Source organism: Pipistrellus hanaki, assembly GCF_964339955.1.
Source record: "Pipistrellus hanaki genome assembly, chromosome: 3".
Taxonomy (NCBI): Eukaryota; Metazoa; Chordata; class Mammalia; order Chiroptera; family Vespertilionidae; genus Pipistrellus; species Pipistrellus hanaki.
In genome coordinates this window covers 30,077,013-30,098,424 of record NC_140505.1, presented here as the reverse complement: position 1 = coordinate 30,098,424, position 21,412 = coordinate 30,077,013, and positions in this window count along the sequence as shown.

The following is a 21,412-nucleotide window of genomic DNA, read 5'->3' as shown; positions in this document are numbered from 1 at the left end:
AGAGATAGAGATGCAGATATAGACATCTAGATATAGATGCTTGTATATAGATCTACATATAAAGATAAACATAGTCATATCTAGAGAGAGAGAGAGAGAGAGACAAAGAAAGAAATGTAAAGGAATCGACTTACAAAATTATGGGGGCTGGCAAAAACAAACTCTTTGGAGCAGGCAGGCAAGCTGGAGACCCAGGAATGAATTGATGTTATAATTCGAGTCTGAAGACAATCTGGAGGTAGAATTCCCTCTTCCTCAGGGGATCTCGGTCTTTTCATTCCTTCAACCTTAAGAGAGTAATTTGCTTTACTCAAAGGCCACTGATTTATATGTTAATCTTATCTAAAAAATACATTCACTGCAACATTTTCCCAGTAACAGTAACAAACTAGTGTTTGACCAAAAACTTGGTACCAAAGCCCAGCTAAATTGACACATTAGATTAACCAATACAATGATGATTAGAGAGAAATGTAGTAAGATTTCAAGAATCTGATGCATGATTGACAGTGTTGGGGTCTTCCTGAGGTTCTATGATTATATTATTCAATACGTGAAGCAAAAATACAGGTTTTATAGATGATTACAATAGAGCTAGGAGATACGTCTTCAAGAAGTTCATCAAGTAAGAGAATCCCCAACAATACAAAGAAGTCTCATTAAAGATGAAGTTCATGAAGTGGCCTTTAGATTTCTTATAAATAGATTATGAACACTTGCCAGTGATTTTTGGTTTTGTCCTCTTTCCTGAACCACAGTGGCTGGCCAGTTTTCAGGATAAGGAAGCAGAGATCAGAAAGGTCAATGCCATAAGTCAACATGACTGAGGCTAAACTGAGATGTATTATCTAACTCCCAGTTTCTTTCCTGCTGTCTTGGTTTCTGCCTCTGCTTTATCAGTTCAATGCAGTTGAGTGAACTGAGAGATTCTGGGCATGAAATCAAAATTTGTGTATAAGTCTGCTTTTGACTTAGTCTAGAGGAGTTGCAGAGCTACTTAAATATTCTTGACCAAATTGGTTTTGGTCTGTGTGTGTTCATTGTACGCTCAGTTTGAGGGAGAGCACAGGCAGGGTAGTAAGGAAGGAAGACCTTGCTTAACAGGAGGGGAACTGCACTGACTCTGGTGTGACGGATGTTGCAGTCAGATGATCTTTATTAAGTCCCTGATCTAACCTTGACCTGTGATGATTCTATTGAAGAGGGCTTTTTGCTTGTCTGGGAACTCACTGATGAAACCTACATCTGAAGTAACAGAGTTCAAGTGTAGAGTCACTTTACAGCAAATTGTATCCCTGCCTGCTCCAAAATTATTCTTCCAAGAACTCCCAGTGATGGCTGGAAAATAAACAATCCTCTTTTATTTCTAACCAAATTTATTGTGCCACCTGGTTTATAGTCTCCTCATCTTGCTAAAGGTCCCAAATCATGACCAGAGGAACAGCAACAAATTTTTATTAGCAAGGCTTTTTATAAACAATTTTAATTTCCTTTTGAAATAAGTGAGCCATTAATAATCAAGCCTGTCTTCTGAATAATAAATTAGCTCCCAGCACATTAGAGCTTCTAATGTAAAGATAAGATTTTAAAAACCAAGTTCCTTAAAAAACTGAACAGAAACTTCACACCTGAAGATCATCTTAGAAATGTGCAAAACGCAGACACATTTTTAACAAATATAGAAATAACATCCACACATTGGAAATAGAAACCGAGAAACACGAAATCTTATGAACTAGCAATAAACTTCTGAGATGAAAAAAATTAAATGCCCCTCCCAAAAAGCAGAACGGTGACTTTTAATCATTCTAATGCTAAGATGGCAAGGCATTTGCTATCTTTTCTAACACATTAATTTTTATAGGAAGACATTTCAAAAACCACTCGACTGAAAATATTAAACTTAAAACATTAAAGATTTTTCTTAGGAGGGAGGCCTTGCTTTTGCAAAGCTTAGAATGATGAGATTTAATCACATTATATTCATTCCATTGCCCCATCTTCCATTTGCCAACCTTCCAACTTTTGAAGAGTTTTTTTCTCATGGCAGTTATAAGTATCATGGGACTGTATAGTAGCAAGAAAGAAATAATTAGGAAGCAATAGATGGTCAAGTATTAAAATGGTCAACATGCCAGTATGTTGAAGGGTTTGAATGCGGCAGATGCCTAGGTGAAAAAAGGACATGGGGGCAGCTTGAGGGGATATCATGGGAAATGAAAATTTTTCATGAAGGAAATCTAGTGTGCAATGGGTTCAACTGGCATATATTGATAGAGTAGCAAACTTCCTGTTTATTAGGCTTTCAGTAAATAACAAGTGAAAAAATGTTTTTTTTTCCAATTTTTCAAATTTGTTATCTGTATTCTATGGCTTGTTAATGTTAACCTAAGGATTAACACTATAGCCTGGCCAGCATGGCTCAGTGATTGAGCATAGACCTATGTAACAGTAGGTCAGGGTTCGATTCCCAGTGAGGGCACATGCCCAGGTTGTGGGCTTCATCCCCAGGGGGGGTTGTGTAGGAGGCGGCCAATCAACGATTTTCTCTCATCATTGATGTTTCTATCTCTTTCTTCCTCTCCCTTCCTCTCTGAAATAAATAAAAAATATATATTTTAAAAAGAATGAACATTATAGTCATTCAAATAAATTTGAAGGAAAAACTAGAAGTAATTATCAAGATTTCTGATGATTACTTTTTTCTTTTTAATATTATCAGAGAGGGAGAGAGAGTTAGAAACATTGATGAGAGAGCAACATCAATCAGCTGCCTCCTGCATACCCCCTACTAGGGATGTGCCAGCAACCAAGGTACATACCCTTGACGGGAACTGACCTTTCAGTCCACAGGCCAACGCTCTATCCACTGAGCCAAACCAGCCAGGGCTCTGATGATTATTTTAGCCATCAACTTGAAAAATCCAAGCAGTCAGCAAGTCCAATTCTCTTTTATACCCAAATCTCTTTTATTGTGCTCCAACCTTTCATTCCCACTGTCCTTGCCATAGTTCATGCAAGGCTGGTCCACTGCACAACTCCAGGGAGCAGCATATGTATGTGCTCCAATGAATGCAGTTTCCCTTGGAGTCCCTTCGGGGGAGCCCCTAGAGCAGTGTTGGGGCCCTGATCCTCATCATTATATTTTCTTCCTGGGACTCTTGCTATTTTTTTAATCTGGTCACCTCCTTTCTGGCCTTTTCCCATCTAACTCTGCTTTCTAAACAGACACAATAATTCTGTTTCCAAAATGCAACTCTGACTGTTCTAAGTCCTCATGTTACTAATTCCTTCCTTCATTTATTTATTTAAAAAAAATTATCAAATTCCCATATACTCATACTTTTTTTTTATAAAAACAACTGCATTGCTCAAAATAACATTTTTGTACTTCATTTCAACAAATACTTGATTATTATATCTAGGAACCTTGGCAGACTCAGGAATGCCCAGAGCCTTCTTGACAGGACTGTCCCTATGTCTGCAGACTCCCAGCTACTCCCCACCTTGTTCATTACGTTACAGCATTTTAGAAGGATCTGCAGCTACTTCCTGGAACCTAGGAGGCTGTTCTCTGACTCAGCTTTAGCAAGCGCTATTGCTTCTGCTGAAGTGTCTTTTTCCTGTCCTTTTTTTCTTCAAGACTGATGAGAAAGTCTGCAATGTTAAGCTTCAAGAGGGCAGGGTTTTTGTTTGTTTGTTCTCTGAGGTAAGTCAAGCACCTAGAACGATGCCCTGCACATAACGAGCACTCAATAAATATTTGTTGAATAAATGAATGAACAAATAAGTGAAGGCCCAATTCACACTATGTCCTCTGTGAAACACTGGACATTTCCTACACGTTCCAACAGTGAAAAGGGGTGATGTGGGGACTCTAGGGACTTCCCAGACCAGAGTAAGCCAAGCCACTGCCAGGAACTTTCCCAGGAAGGCTTTCCTGAGACTCAATCGTGCAAGAAGGAGGAAGTGGTAAGCCTTAGGAAATGGGGTTCTGGAAAGTTGTGTGCGTTGGTTTTCAGATGTACCAATCACTTAACAATTTTCACTTCTACTGTGCTCACTTGATTGTACCCATGGATGACTAAACTTCTGATGAATCACATGAAACATGACTATCCTCTGTAAGTAGGATGTATAGAGGCACAATGACATGGAAACAGGAGGAGGGCATAAAACAAGAACAATGTCAGGAAAGGCTCAAATCTGTGACAAATGAAGTCCATGAAAAATGCTTGACAAAAAAATAGAGCCTTTTTTGTTTGAAGCTACAAGAACAAAAAAAGGCATAGGCTTTTGGGAAATATGATGTAATGATGGCCAAAAGCAAAACTGTGCAACTTTCATTTCACTTTAATGTCTTCAACTGAGAAAGGTCCCAAACTGTAAAGGACAGGGATGTTTAAAACAACACCAGTTAAATCAATTTAAATCTTTATGTATGTGAAAATTATGAGTGAATATGTTAAATAAATTGTGTAGTCTCAGAAAACTTTAAGGGTTTTGTTGTTATTTTTTTTCTTTTGGCTTGTTTGATTTTTGATTGAAGAATAGCATACATTGCAAATCTTCTGGAATCTTCAGAAATTGTAGATTATTAGCCAAAATATACTTTTTTTTTTTAGCTCTTTTCAGTAGATTGTGAGTGTTTAGAAAAGATTGTGATGATAGTGGATTTACAAAAACCATGTTATGCCAGATGAGAGCAAATTAAAATTCTTCATTAGGATTATTAGGCACATGTTTCATAGACACCTGATGCACTTGATGGTTACTCTTGTATCCGCATGCCTGTGATATTGAAATGTTGAAGGAACAGAAGATATTGGGATTACCAGAATCACAATGTTGGGATTCCCTCTGTTGTTTAAGTATCTGAGGCCACTGTGGAGTTCTGAAGTTAACACGCCCAGGTCCTTAGATCTGTCTTTCTCACCATGTTTACTAACTAAAACAAAGGCAAAAAACACAGGCAAATCTACTTTATGTGGCCAATATATTAGAGGAGTATTTACAGTAGTGTACACACTGTGATGCCTATAACTTATTTTGAATTATCTGGCCATTGAATAAAGGCATGTTTGGGGGATTACATCCAATTAACCATGCTAGGTGACACATAATGTTTAAGATTGTTGAACCTCTGAAACACTTCCATTATTATATTACTATTTAAGTATTGATAAACATTTTTTTAATATTATGATACTTTGTGGACTGCATTAAGATTTGCAGATGAGAGGCCATCTTTATGGCCATTATAATCATGACTAGCATCACTAAACCTTTGAACATCTCTTTCTAAGGGGGAGGCTCCCAGACTCTGGGTAAATTAGTTTGCCCAATCCTGCTGTCTAGGTTTGTCTCATGTGCCACAGCAAAGCTTTGGTATGGATATCATGGAGAGGAAGCTGACAAATATAGAAAAGGAGGCACAATAGGGATAGTAGGGTTAGGAGAAATGAGCCACATAATAGTCACTAAATATAAAAGGAAAAATAATTGACTCCGCTTCTCAAAAAGACAAGAATGTGATTTTGAAGTGAACTATCAGCAGAATGGAAAGCACATATCCTGAAATGGGGACCCAGTTCTGGAATCACCTCCCAGGCGATCGTTAATGGAGGGCATTATGCAATATCATGCTTAAAAATAGTCACCTAATTGGTAAAGCATTTTGTGGTTTTGAAAATGCCTCCACATGTGCTACCGATTTAATATTCACAATAACCATATGAAGGATTATTTTGAATCCGTTTTACAGATGAGGAAATGAATGCAGGGGAGTTTGAGAGCCTTGTTGTGAACTAAGACTGCCACTCCCATGGTGGCATCAGGGCTGAAGCCCATGCATAGCAAACAGATCTGGACACACTCTCCAATCCATGCTAATCCACCAGCAAATTGCATTCTTGGCATAGCACCCAACCTCTCAAAGCTCCTTCTTTCTAAAAAGATAGGGTGGAGGAGCCAAGCATGCCTATAGCAAAGTCACCCAATAATTTTGTACAAAACTTAAGCTTATTTATCAAATTATTTCTGTTTCTTTATTAGAGGCTCAATGCATGAAGATTTGTGCCAGAATGGGCCTTCCTTACCCTGGCTGCTGGCACCACCTTTAGTTCTAGCCAGAGCCACCTTTTTGCTCTGGCCTAGAGCCGCCTTTCCACTTTCCCATGTTGCCTAGAGGCCAGGAGCAGCTGGGGTGGTGGGGAATACCTGCATTGTCATGCCTGTGTATGCAAATTAGTCCACCATCTTTGCTGGGTTAATTTGCATATTCACTCCTGATTGGTGGGCATCACAAAGGTTTGGTTAGTTTGCATATTACTATTTTATTAGTGTAAGTTATTATAAATTCTGAGTCCAGACAAATAATATACAGGTTAAAGTTGTTTTTAAAATTATGTTTATTTCAAAGGTTTAACTTATTCAACTTAGTACTAAAAGTTAGTAATTTTGAAATACCATAGTATATGGTATTTAGTAACATAGAAGCCATAAAATAGCATACTGATTCATATGTCTTCATTTTTCCTACCTGAACCCAATCTAAGGGCTATTTCCTAAGAAGGTTTTAAGAGAAATCCCTGGTAACTTGTTGACATTTTGGCTCATTTTTATATGACCTGCCTTTTTGAAGTTTTGACCCACACCTTAATTTTCAAATCAAAAAGGTGGTTATTTCAATAGATGATGTCTTTCTCACAACATTTTCCCTCTTTACAAATCTTCTAGTGCAGTTCTAGAAAAAAACTACTACGGACTGTTCATTGTTACCAAAAGCAGCAAATTCATCCCTAAGCAGTTCAAAAAGAGGCTAGCATCTATAGGTACAATTTTAAAATACACATAGAAACAAACTATTTTAATTTTCCCTTTTTGGTATGTAATCCTATTTAATCCTTTATAAAAAAGAGGTAATATGCAAATTGACCATCACTCCAACAGACAAGATGGATTCACCCATGTGGTTAAAGATGGCTGCCCTCATGTGGACACAAGATGGCTGCCACAAGATGGTCAGCAGGGGATGGCAGTTGTGAGGGACCAGGCCTGCAAGGGGGGTCAGTTGGGGGCAATCAGGCCTGTAGGAGAGGACAGTTAGGGGTGACCAGGCTGGCAAGGGAGGGTAGTTGGAGGCAACTGGGCCAGCAGGGAGGGCAGTTGGGGTGACTAGGCTGGCATGGGAGGACAGTTAGGAGTGATCAGGCTGGTAAGGGAGGGCAGTTGAAGGTGACCAGATCAGCAGGGGAACAGTTAGGTGTTGATCAGGCTATCAGGGGAGTAGTTAAGGGGTGATCAGGCTGGCAGGCAGAAGTGGTTAGAGGCAATTAGGCAGGCAGGCAGGCGAGAGGTTGGGAGCCAGCCATAAGAGGGATGTCTGACTACCCATTTAGGCTTGATCCAAGAGGGATTTGGCCTAAACAGGCAGTTGGACATTCCTCAAGGGGTCCCAGATTGGAGCAATGCAGGCTGGGTTGAGGGACACGAATTTTGTGCATCGGGGCTCTAGTAATCTAATAAAGAGGAAATATGCAAATTGAGTGTCATGCCATCTCAAAGATGGCAGCACCCATAGCCACAAGATGGCGGCATCCAGTCCTCTAATCCCATTGGAATCCCCCAGTCCTTTCAGCACCACCTGAGGGGTGGATGGACCCATCCTCAGCCCCCCTGCCACCCAGGGCCAGCCTGAGGAGCAGGTAAGCCTTGGATGTTGGCTTTCCAGACACTTAGGGCCAGCTTGAGGTGCAGGCAAGCTTCAGATGGCAGCTGCATAGCCGCCCAGAACCATCCAAGGCTCAGGTAACTAGGCCCAGGTGAGGCTTGAGTTGTTGGCAGTGGAAGCAGCAGAGGTGTGATGGGGGTTGCTCTCGTCCCCTGATTGCAAGGTCACCTCCTGACTGTGAGAGGGGCTCCCAGACTGTGAGAGGGGGCAGGCTGCACTTTGGGACCCCCCTCCAGAGCATGAATTTCATGCACCAGGCCTCTAGTACTATTATATTAGCAAAGAGAAGGGCTATGTTCCATACTCTAACTTGATTTGCCCTAACTGAAGGGCATTTTCAACACAATGTGAACAAATTCTTTTCAGCAAACAAATTCTTAGAGATGATTAAGTTCTCTGGTTTCAATGTATAGTGAGTAGACACATATGTTAATGATGTATGTTTACTACCGGAGCTGATGCTGAAATGAAGCCACTGGCTACCCTCTCATGTTCATTTCTATCTATGCTGTTGGTACACACAAACTGATTTCATTTTCATCTTTTATATGCATATACATAGTCTTTTTCTCTCACCCTCTATTCTTCTACCCTAAGGAGATAATTCACCATGGCTTTGTATTGCATACTTAGCCCTACTTTATCATCGGGAATATACCTCTGCTTCTATTGTAATTGCACCTAATGCTGTAGGAAATTTTCCCTCTTATGAACCATTCCCTCATTTCCTAATCTCCAAATTTCACATTTTGTTAGCTGACACTCTAAGGAAAAATAGTTAAAAATAGTATCTCTCTATATATAAAAGGCTAATATGCAAAGTGTCTCCTCTGGAGATTGACTGGGAGTTCAATTGCTCGCTATGATGTGTGCTGACCACCAGGGGACAGTGCGGAATGAAGGAAGGCCTTGGCCAGCATTCTGCAGCTGGGGAAGGGAGGCCCTGGCTGGCAGCGGGCAACTGCTAGGGACTCTACCCATGCATGAAATTTGTGCGCTGGGCCTCTAGTTTTCCATATAATGATTTAGTCAGGGCTCTGAAAGAGACAGATGGCTCCCTCAAAGGGTTTCATTGAAGCGAGTTCAATAAAGGCACTATTTGCAGAAGTGGGTGCAGGGTTAAGAGAACCTGTGAAGGAGGTGAAGCTATGAGGTGCTGAGTATCATGGGAACGAGCGATCACTCTGATAAAGGTATGAACCATATTTCTGGGGACTCGATGGAAATGGTAACAAATAATTCAGCCACTGTGAGAACTTAAACTATGGAGGAGGCTCTGATTAGATTAAACTCACAAGGAGCCAGAGGACCATGAACCCAGTGGGTTTACAGGTCAGTCTCCTGAGACATAGAATAGTGAAGGAAGGAGTAAAGGATAATCTTGAGAAAGTGAGACAGTGGAGAATAAACAGCACCTACCAAAAGTAAGGAATACTAGAGACTGAATGCTTTGACTTAAAGAATTTTTTCCCCCCTAAAAATGGAGTTTCAGGCATGAAAAAGACCCCTCACAGTAAGACAACACTTCCTAGAAAAAGGCTGAACTGATCCCAAAGTTTGCATAATTCCCTTGAATATGTACAAATATAAATGTAGTAACTAATTTTTTGAATTGTCCAATTCCTACAGTAATCTTAATTCCCACTGGAAATTCTAAAAATATAAAGTGATTCAAGCTGACACTGAGATTTGACCATCGTAAATTGTAAGAAGCACCAACTTGTTCCTGACAATAGCTAAGGGAGATCATAAAACATAATTTTAAGGGCAATCCAATCATACTGTAAAAGCCATGAAATCACAAGCTGCAAAGTGTTTGGGTTTTCTTTCCCCCTCCCCAAATCAAATTCTCCAAATTGTTAGGTTTGGAGCTAAGTGAAAGAGAAAACACCATACAATTGTGTTTCTCTTCTATGACTTTTCTTTAATTTTTGTTTTTTAATTTTGAAGAAGCAATCCTTTCTTTGAGAAAATTGCAAATATAGAACATAAAAATATTTTGCCCCCTGAGCTATTTGAGACTATGCTGCCAATAAGATGCCCCGTTGCTCCCTAAAACTTTAGTTTGTATTTCCTATAAACAAAGGCACCCCTATACAGTCACAATGCAGACATCAAAACGAAAAAAATACTATTCATGCTGCACCACTAGCCAATACTCAGACCCATTCAAATTCCTTCCACTTGTTCAAAAATTGTTCTTGTGGAGCAAAATATTTCATTTCAGAATCACCCATGCATTTAGTTGTTATGATCTTTCTGCTCATTGCCTCTGAAAGGTTCCCCACTCCTTCCTTGACTTTCAAGATCTTGAGAGTTTTGAAGATTACAGATCATTTATTTTGTAGAACATTCCTCATGACTGTTAACTGATACTCTAAGAAAAAAATGGGCTTTTTTGAGGTTACCTCATGATTGAATTCAGGTTATATATATTTGGCAAGAATAGCTCAGAGCATGTTGTGTTCTATGAAAGTTCTCTGCTCAGAAAGTCAATTTCCCCTTGGCAATTGATAGCTATTGTGTATGCGTGCGTGCGTGCGTGTGTGCATGTGTGTGTGTGTGTGTGTGTGTGTGTGTGTGTGTATGGGGGTGTGAGATTATATGAAAATCTTATTCCTCATCAAACTATCAACGTATTCATCTATATAATAAAAACCCAGTGGTCGTAACACCATAATGATCAAAGACCAGTCACTAGGAGGTGCATTGAACACCTCTTGGTCCCTCCGCCCTCATCCCTCAGCCCGTGAGCAGAGGCTTTTGTGGCAGGTGTTGTGGGGCATGAGCTACTAGCGGGGCACAAGCTAATAGCAGAGAGCTAAAAACAGTGGAGGAGGACTACCAGCTGAGGCAAGCAGAAGCGAGCTACTCGCACACAATTTTGTTCGCACTGCGCTGGGCCTCGACTATATACATCATACAGTATGAAATCATAGATTCCTTTTATTCAATGGCTAAGAATCAGTTATTACCATAATTTTTAGGGAGGGAGGAAAGGAGGGGAAGATGGAGAGAGAGAGAGAGAGAGAGGGGAGAGAGAGAGAGAGAGAGAGAGAGAGAGAGAGAGAGAGAGAGAGAGAGAGAGAAGAGGAGAGAGACATTAATGTAAGAGAGATACATTGATTGGTTGCCTCCCACATGCACCCGACTGGGCAGGGATAGAATCTGCAACCCAGTTATATGCTCTTAACTGGGAATCATTCTAAGCACTGGACAACACCAGCCAGGGCTATAAATATTATTTTAATGCCCAAATTGCCCCAGATATGGCCACTGGAAGCCTCTTTAAGATGACTTCTGTGTCACTCTGACATGTTCCCACAATTTTTTAAGAGCATTTCTTCACTTTCTGGCATAAGATGTTAGAGGCTCTCATTGTGTACTCTCCTTGCCCTGGTTTTTGAACCAAGCATTTATTCCAGCTCTGGCTCTCTATACAGAAGAACAGTATTGGAAGCCAAGACCATGGACAAGTTGTGCTGGTTGTTTCTGTGGTGTCACTAATCTTAGTTCCCTGTAAGTGAACAGAAGTAGGTAAGTAACATAAGGATGATATGAGATAATTTCCTCTATTGGGAGAAGAGAAATATAACTGTATATATATGTTTGCATCTAACTAATTTCACATCATTTTCTTTATATTAAAAATACTTTCATCATGATATCTTGATATCTCTGCTCATTATTCTAAAATCTCCTGCCTTTAAGAATAAAAGTTTAGGGGCAATCCTTTGGCCCCAAGCAGAGGACACATTTTTCATTTTTACCTATTTGGAGGAAGAGGAGAAACTCCCATGCCCCCCTCATTTTGATCTGCACCTGTACCTGCAAGATCAGGTTAGTAGGAGGACTGAGTAGATACATTTAGTGATGTTCCAATTGTGATGGTAACCTTTGGGAGATAATGGTCTGTCCTTTTTAAAAACAGACAATTAAACTAGATTGATTACAAGGGTAATTCCAGTGTTTTTAAACACTCTGGAACTTATTTTATTATCCTTTCCTTATATTTTATAGCCAATACATCTGAACAAAAACCCATCCCCAGCCAATATTTTCCATCAGATGGATTTGGAGAGGAACTATTATTGTCAGGCTGCTGGCGAGACAAGGTTCTTCAGGTCAGCACACCTGGGCTTCCAGCTTCATTGTTCAGGCAGGAAATCACCCAATTTCCCTGCATTGTATATATCCTCTTCTTTAAACTATACATTTTAAGTGTTCTTTTATAAATGAGTACCACACAAACTGACAAAGGCCTTGGGGAAAGTTAATGTTTTGCTGTTATTAACTTATCACGCAACTACAATCCCAAGGCATTCTTTCAGGCAATAAACCATATTCCTTTTGCTGTTGACTCACCCTTTATTTTTATGGCCCATTAACCAGTGCTGAATTAAAATCGAATTTGTATAAATGATATAATACTCATATAAATAGTCTTGCAATCTAGCTAGTCATCTGAATATTCAGTACATTGCAATGCCCAGAGAAGTTTATGAATCAAACACAAGCTTAGACTTTAAATCATCGATGGTCAAAAACATTCTTATTTTAAAACCTATAGCCAAAATTGGGGGGTGAAAAGATGTTAAAAAGTGCCAAAGAAGATAAATTGGGCCCAAACTTTAGATAATGTTTCATTAACACAGCAAAGCAGGAGTTTGTGGCTGAATGAAACCTGTGCTCTTTGTTGGCAAAGGTAAAAATTATGAACTTCGTGTTTTGTTTATGTAATCATGCCATTTCATAGTGACACTGAAGGTTTATGTACTAATTTTCCCACTTCTCAATACTGATACCATCAAGATATACTAAAGCTTTTCTGTGTGCATCCACTCACTATCTTAAAAAGAAGAAGAAGAACTAAACAGAATTTTTAAATGGAAAAATTTCTGTGATTCTAATGAGATGTTTGGAGTTCTCTGAAGCACTAATTATAATAATTTGATTCTCATTCTCTTCCTCAAAGTAATAAGCAGTTCTTATTTTTGAGAGGAGAATTTAACTCCTTTATTTCCTCTTGAATGAAGGAGGTGAGCCTCTCAGCTCCTGTAGGGCTTTCCACAGAGCCCCCCCCCCCCCCCCCCCCCCGGCCTGTCCCAGCTGGGCCATGTGACAGAAGGGTGGGAAATGTCACTTGAGGTTCAGGTAGTCAATTAACAAAGCCATCACCAAGGAGAGGGCTTTCTCAGAATCAATTGCTACAGTACTGTGATGCATCCTGCTCCCAAATATTTCTCCCACATTGCATAAAGTATGTCATTTCACTGTGTGCTGCTGCAAGGAATTTTGCCAACCAGACATCTATTCGGCTGGTATGCTACGCTTTGAAAATAAGAGGAGGTCATGTGATAGAAAGATAGGAGCTTGGAGTCAGATGAACTTGGCCCCAATTCTGACTCCACCATATAAAAAACTCTTCTGTAAAAGGGAGGATGGGACCTATCATTGGGTTAATGGTAGCGATTACATGAGGTGACACATAAAATGCAGTTTGAAGCTTGGTCATCCCAGTTGTCCAAGACCTAGATTACTATTAATAAAATAAAAGCAAATATGAACAACTTCAGGTTTTGAAATCTTCAGTTGGATTAATGTAGTATTTCGCTCTTCTAGTGTAATTAACCCAGCTAAGAACATAGGAATGCGAGGAGCAATGCCTCTCAGTACTCTCAAACCCAATCGCCCCCTTTTAAAACTATACCTGGTAAATAGCTTTGCAATGCTCTACTTATTATCTTGAAATGAAATTACAGATCATAAAACCTAAAATTGGATATTTAAATTTTTAAATGCCATTATTATAAACAGAATCAAAATTAAAGCAATTTAAAATAAAGTAATTCACATTTTAGAGAGTGAAGTCTTGACTCAAGAACATTACTATAAAAAGTTAAATGGACCCTCACCCCTTTGTGTAGACTCTCCATGAATACAGTTGATACAAATTCAGGCTGACTAAGATGTTTCATGATGGTGATGTCAATACCATGAACAACATCATGGGATTTGCTAAAATTGTGACTAATTTTTGGAAACTACAAGGGGGAAAATAGGATCTTCCCTAAATGTATATGCAACTGTATTGTTGGAAAAGACTATTTATATTAAAATTGTCCCCAAAATAATCTTCATTAACAATTAAGCAACCCAGGCACATACCCTTGACTAAGAATCAAACCTGAGGCCCTTTGGTGTGCAGACTGATGTTCTAACCACTGAGAAACACTGGCCAGGGTGCAAATTGGTATTTTAAATACTTGGCTTTAGCATCCCTCTTAAACCTTGGAACTTTTTATTTTGTAAGACCAAATTTCAAGAATTATTAAGGTATAAAACTAATTGTGGTACTGACTATAAGAAACATATTTCAATAAAAATGGGTGGGCTTAAGGCAGCTCTGAGTGAATCAGGGAGGAAAATATTTGTGGAGGACTTGGGAGGATATTCAGGGTTGGGAGAATGTTCTGAGGAAATCTGTAGGGGAGGGAAAAAATCATCATACACTCAGGGATCAATTTGAATAAAGCTAAGCTTCATGTAGAATTGTAATAAAAATGGGGCTCAGTGAATTACAGTGTGATACAATTGATGGGAGAAGAGATTTCTGTCAACTGAGAAATACTGTACAAGTATCAAGTATTATTTTATTTTCACCAAGAGCCTGAAATCAGCAAGTGAAATATGAAGAAGTCTTGCAGGAGATAATGCCCAAGTCCAAGGTCAGCCAATCATGTCCCAGTAGAAGGAGAGAACTAGAAAAGCTATTTAACTTTCTGGGAAATAGGCAGTTATGCAAGTAGTTGGCATCAAGGGAAAGGACTCAACACCCCCCCCCCCCCGCCCCCTCGAGACTACTAAAAGCAAGGGAACACTTAAGTCACAAAAAAATGATATATCTTCAGCAGGTGACCAAGATATAAACTTAGATCTGGCACCACATACAAAGGATCCCAAGAAACAGGTAAAAAACTCAGTGAACAGAACTAAAATATAAGGTCAGAGTGGCACCAATAAAGAGGCTCCCTTGCTTTTGAACCTCTGAAGTACTACAGGAGGTTCCTTAAACTTTTATCTTGGCTGGAAAGGGTGGCCTCAGCTCTTAGTTTGAGGTGAACTAGAAGTGGAAGTTAACTGTTTCTAGCCGTAAGGATTGGAAAATAAGGGGGTAACGGGGAAGACACCCAGAAGAGCAGTTGTATTTAAAATCGTATGTTTACTCTGACCCATTGCCATCTGCTGCCTGGAGCATGTACTGAGAAGACTGAAGATCTTACTATTCAGCAGAGGAAAATATCATAATCAAGTGATGATGCCTTCCGTGGGCATGGGGCAGAGGTCAATACATGCACTGTGTGCCCATCATTCCTTCACAAGAACATTCCAAATTAGTGATAAGGTCCTGGAATGAATCAGGGTCAGAGCGTGGCAGATCACAATTACCAGACTGAAAGATCATGATTTTATGTGATCTCTAAAGGATGTCCCTGGAAGGTCAGGGTCAACAGAGAGGTGCACTTCTGGTGTTAGCTTGGGTTAACTGAGCAGATTTGCAGAAAAGGTAGGTTTCTCAGGATAGCTACTATTCTTCGACATCTGGGTTTGTGGTTCTCAGTTTCTCTCTAGTGTGAGAAATGGGATTCTGTGCCCTCGTGTTAAATTTTCTGTGCAGTGAGTTGTAAAAGCAATTGCCAATAAGAATTATTTCATGTACACATAATCCCCTGTGTAGCATGCTGCAAATTTATTCATGATCTTCTCCAGCTAATATGAGGCAACTCAGCTGCAGTGCTAAAAATGACAGGATGATTTATATATGAAACTGAAATTCACATTAAAATTCTTCTACTTGATCTCCTGCTCTGGAATTTGAAGGGGTGTTTAAAAAATAACCTTTCCAAAGGTAAGATGAGCAGGTGGGAGATTAGCATCATTGCTCATCTACGGTAGAATTTGTGCTGCTTGTGAATACGTGGAATAAAGATATTGAAGAAATGACACAAAACTGATGTATATATTAAGCAAAATTATAATTTTAATCTGAAAATTGATAAATATTTATATATCCTACTGAAAACCCATTTTATAGATGAAGAAAATGAGACCTAGAGAACTGTAGAGTCTCACCAAATTTGTATAACAGAGGCAGAAAGGTGATTTGATTTAAAGCTGCCATGAGCAAAGCTCTTGTGCTTTCCTCCCTATCATGATGTTTGGGGTTTTTTTTTTTTTTGAAGTACCATTAGTATCCTCCAGTTCCAAAGATTAAAAATCTCTATTTTTTAACTACACGCACTTCCTATGTCCTTCTCCCCGACTCCTAGCTACCTTATTGTCAGGTACCAATATCTGCCTGTTCTGCAAACCTAACTTTTGTATTTGTCTCTTCCTTTTTTTTTTTTTTTTCATTTACTCATGGATTTCTGAAATGGTCCTCTGTAGGAACATCTTCATTACCTCGGTGGTCTTTTAAAAAAATATATTTAATTGATTTTTTTTTTTTACAGAGAGGAAGAGAGAGGGATAGTGAGTTAGAAACATTGATGAGAGAGAAACATCGGTCAGTTGCCTTCTGCACACTCCCTACTGGTTATGTCGCTGCAACCAAGGTACATGCCCTTGACCAGAATCGAATCTGGGACCCTTGAGTCTGTAGGCCTACACTCTATCCACTGAACCAAACTGGTTAGGGTGCCTCGGTGGTCTTTATATTTTTTCTTCTTTGTCATATTCTATAAACTACCATCCATTTTAGGTTTCTACACTATGTTTTATACCATCTCTCCCAGAATCAAATGCTTTAATGACATCCATTTCCTGTTGATTCAAGTCCAAGATTGTTATAGATTCAGGTCCAAGAAGGACGAGATTCTAAAACCTAGCCCCAAGTCCTGACCCACTTCCACAGAAAATCACTCTTTTATGCCCCATATCATATTTTATGTATATAAATATAAATTACATAAAGATAATAGATTTTGTAGGTGTATGCATATAGATGTGTGTCACCTTATAAACTTGTATTCATATATTACATCTAAATTTGCTGAACTCCCCAGAGGTTTGGCACTCAGAGAGCACTTCTGACCTGCTTCCTCTGGGCTTGCTTGCTGACTGCTTTGTCATACAGGCTCAGGCATTTGGTGAGTAGCTGAAACTCCCCTCCCAATGATTTGTTCCACCAATTCCTTATCCACTCATTTCCATTCCACTGAATTAGTCCAGTCTCTGCCCTAGGAATGAGTACTGTAGTGGCTCCATCTACTCACTCCTCCCCATCATTCTCTCTTCCTCCCATCACTGCCATCCAGACTGCATTCTTTTCTACCATTTCAGTTTCTACCCATTCTACTCAAACACCATTTTTTTCTTTATTCAGCCTGTCTTGATTATTCAGTTGGAAGGGTTTTGTCCCCTCAAGTGTCCTATCACTTAACATTTACAATAGAAGGCACTTAACAGTAAGAGCCCTAAATGCCTTGTATTGAAATTATTTGTTTGCATGTTTTATATCCTTGTGGATAATAAGGGTTGCTTTACCAATGTTTGATTCATAGAGTAGTTAGTGCCAAAAGAGAGAACAAATATGAAATGCTAGTTAAAGATGGAACACTGACACATTTCCTAACATTAATAATAACAAAAATGGAACTGGGAGTAAAAAGGGAAGGGATTATTAGCAAACTAAAATCTTGAGGGATTTCTGAAGAGTAGAACAACTTGCAGATAGATATAAACTGGCAGGCATTTTAGAGCCCCATAGAAAGAGAAAGATTCTAAACTGTCTTTTTTAAAAAGCAACATGTGTTAAACTAACACTAGACTTTGCATTAGCGAAAGCTAATATTTGATGTCAATGGAGCAATAATGATATGAGAGAAATCGCATTAACAGTTTAAAAAAAAAGCAATAAGAAATTCAAAAGGATGTCTGAGGAAGAAGAGGATATGTATGTGTTTTAAGACAGGTGGCACTGACTTATGACCAGGAGAAAAAATAAATCTCAGAGCAGCTTCTTTACTGCTGGCAAAGAAATAATCCTTCCAGAACGTGAAGTCTGAGGGCTACATGAAATAGTCTTCATGCAGAAAATAGACAGTGTCATACAAAATGAGTGATGTCTTTACTGACAGAAAGAAAGGAAATTACAAAGTGAGGTTAAAGAAACAAGAAGAAAATAAACCATGGTCCCCAAATGAAATATTGACATTAGTTTTTAGCAGTTGACGAAGTTTTTAAATAACAAAAATCAAACAAATATTACTAAGGTGATTCATAGGAAAAGGGAAGGTTGACTGATATTTTCAATTCAGTATAATCACAAGCCATAATTACTTTACCATGATTTTCTTTTCTAGACAGTGATTTATCACTTTTTATATAAAGACCAGCTTTTAAAAGTTTTTGAAAAAATTTAAATTTTATAGGAATCTAAGAATGTGTACGCATTACTGAGAGAAACTTTTTAAGTTCAGCAAGTTCTTTAGTTTTTTTATGTCCAATAATGAGCAAAACTAAGTGTAATATTTTAATGGATTATTTAAGTTACTTTTTATTATTTTTATTTTTAAAAATTTTAAATTATAGTTGACATTTAATATTATTTTATATCAGTTTCAGGTGTACAGTGGTTAAACATTTATATAATTTACAAAGTGATCCCCTGATATGTCTAGTACCCACCTGGCACCATACATAGTTACTACAATATTATTGATTATATTCCCTATGCTGTACTTCATATGCCCATGATTATTTTGTAACTGCTAATTTGTAATATTTAATTCTTTCACCTTTTTCACCCAGTTCCCTCAACCCCCTCCCACCTGACATCCATTATTTTGTTATTTGCATTTATTAATCTGTTTCTGTTTTAGTTTGTTCATTTATTTTGTTCTTTAGATTCCACATGTAAGTGATATCATTTGATATTTGTCTTTCTCAGTCCAACGTTTTCACTTAGCATGATATTCTTTAGGTCCATTCATGTTGTCACAAGGGTAAATTTTATTCTTTTTTATGGCCAAGTAATATTCCATTGTATATATGTAACACTTCTTTACTCAATTATGTATGGATGGGCACTTGAGTTGCTTTAATATCTTGGCTAGTATTCTAAATAATGCTGCAACCCTAGCCAATTTGGCTCAGTGGATAGAACATTAGCCTGTGACTGAAGGGTCCGTGGCTCCATTCTGGTCAAGGGCAAGTAGCTGGCTTGCAGGATCCTCCCAGGTCCCGGCCAAGGTCAGCACGCTTGCAGGAGGCAACCAATTGATGCATTTCTCTCACATTGATGTTTCTCTCTGTCTTCCCCTCTCTCTTCTACTATTTCTAAAAATCAATGGAAAAATATCCTCAGGTGAGGATTAAAAATAATAATTAAACAAATAAATAAATAAATAAAGCTGCAATGAACATAGGGGTGCATGTGTCTTTTTTGTATTAGTATTTTGGATTTCTTCAGATAAATACTCAGAAATGGAATTGCTGAATCATAAAGTATTAATATAATACTTTAGTTTAAATATAACTTGTTTTCTCATGATTATTCTATTGTCCACTTTTCTAAACTTTACAGTATGAGCCTGTACTATTTTTTAAAACAAAAATATAATGTATTATTTAAAGTAAATAATTGTATTAAAAGTCCAAAATAAATATCTTGAATGCTTTCACTTAGAGTATTGTAACCCATACCAGAATGTGCTCAAACTTAAAGAGACATGAAGTAGTGTTTCAGTCTACTGTGCTTTTTATTCTTTCACTTTTTAAATTAAAAAGTCAAGTAGCCTATTTACTTTGAGATTAGAGTTTTATTACTTCTGATTAATTTAACTAACATCAATGTATATCTCAAAATTTCCTTTTATTTGGAAAAAATAAACTTCAAAATTTTAAATAAAATTTATCAAGATTTGATTTAAAAAATTTAATTGGTGCAATGTGTAGCCAGGATAAAGAATTCCTGATTGAAATTCATTATGTCCACAAATGAATGTAGCTTAAAAATTGGGGATTGCAAATTGACTCCTTGGGTATAAAAATGATGCTACCACACACTTGCTCTGGACTCTAGTTCTAGAAATGATGACCGTCTTGGGTTCCATAGCAAGGTCTAATTTAATTGAGGTACTCTGAACGCATTCCACAGTTTACTAGTAAAGGCTATGCGATGGCTCTTTAAGTTAGGTAACTCACCATAATAAGCCCTCTCGAATAAATCTTGGAGTAACACAGAACACCTGTACAAGGCTGCTGGGGAAGTCTAATGTTATTGAACATGTCATTACTTAACAAGTATTCAAGTGCACTTTATATATATACTTATACCAAAAAGTTCTCCCCCAGTGATTTGCTTGTCTACATGAGGCTCCCCAAAATGGAGATAGTATTGAAGCTATTTTTGCCTCTGTTTTCAAACTAACTAATAAAGACAGATGTTTTCTTACTCATGGTCCCCCTGGGGCTAATCTCTATGACATTAGCAGATCTCTGTGTGTAGATTTATTATTGTTCTACCCTTGCAAATATGCATTGAATAATTAATTGATGTATTTATTTATAAACTTACTAGAAGCATGGTGCATGAATTCATGCATGGGTGGAGTCCCTCAGCCTGGCTGGTAATGGGAGCTGAACAGAGCATCTCACCCAGTCCCAACTGGCGCCACAGGAGGTCGGCCATCCAGGGAGAGGGGCTGAGAAGGGGGAGAGAATAAAAAGGGGAGGGGCTGCGGGAGGTTGGCTGGCTGTGGGAGCATACTGACCACCAGGGGGCAGCTCCTGAGTTGAGTATCTGCCTCTTCTAATCAGTGTACGGCTTAGTGACTGGTCAACCGGTTATTCTGGTAATGGTAACTTAGATTTTTATGTATATAGATTTGCTTATTTTTTTTCCATTTAAGTTTTCAGTAAAGACTTAAGACAAAATGACTTCTAATGCTTGCCTTATCCCCTCTTCTCTCACCTTCCTTTGAAGAATGTATTCTAGGGCTCCAATTCAGGCTGAAGTGGCTAGTGAGTGTCATGCTGGGTTGCCTGTTTAAACACCCTGACTCTGTGTGATGTGGCTGCAGTCTGTTTGTTTACTCCCCAGTCCATATGGCCCATTGACAGCAGAAAGCAACTTTGCTCATCTTTACAGTTGGGGTGCTGACAGATGACAGATGTCAGTAAGAGATGGCTCTCTCACACATGGCCAACCAATCACCAGGCACTCCCCAATGGTGGGGACAAGATTCCAGCCAACAGATGGCTTGGCCTGTCTCAATTAGGCTGTAATTAATCATTTTGCCTAAAAACCTTCTTTTTTAGGTTTCCCTTAAGAAGTTGTCATTCATTCCCATATGCCCTGATTTTCTCAGTCTCCAAACATTCTTTCACAATGTCATTCAGGCACTTGACATTTCACACAAGTACATTTCTACAGATTCAGGTCAAACAAAGTCCCAAAAAGCTAATGGTGAAACCAGCAATGGTTAATACATCACAAAGAAACAAATAAAGGATAGCTGCTTTACAAATATTTTAGGAAAAGATTCATTGCTTCTTTTAAAAACATGCGTGTTCTAAGAAGCACATGTACTATCTTAGAGCTTCTCCCTCTTCCTGCTACTCTGTATGTCTCAAGAAGATTGTTCTTTTCTCAACTGGGATTCTCCATCTAATTAT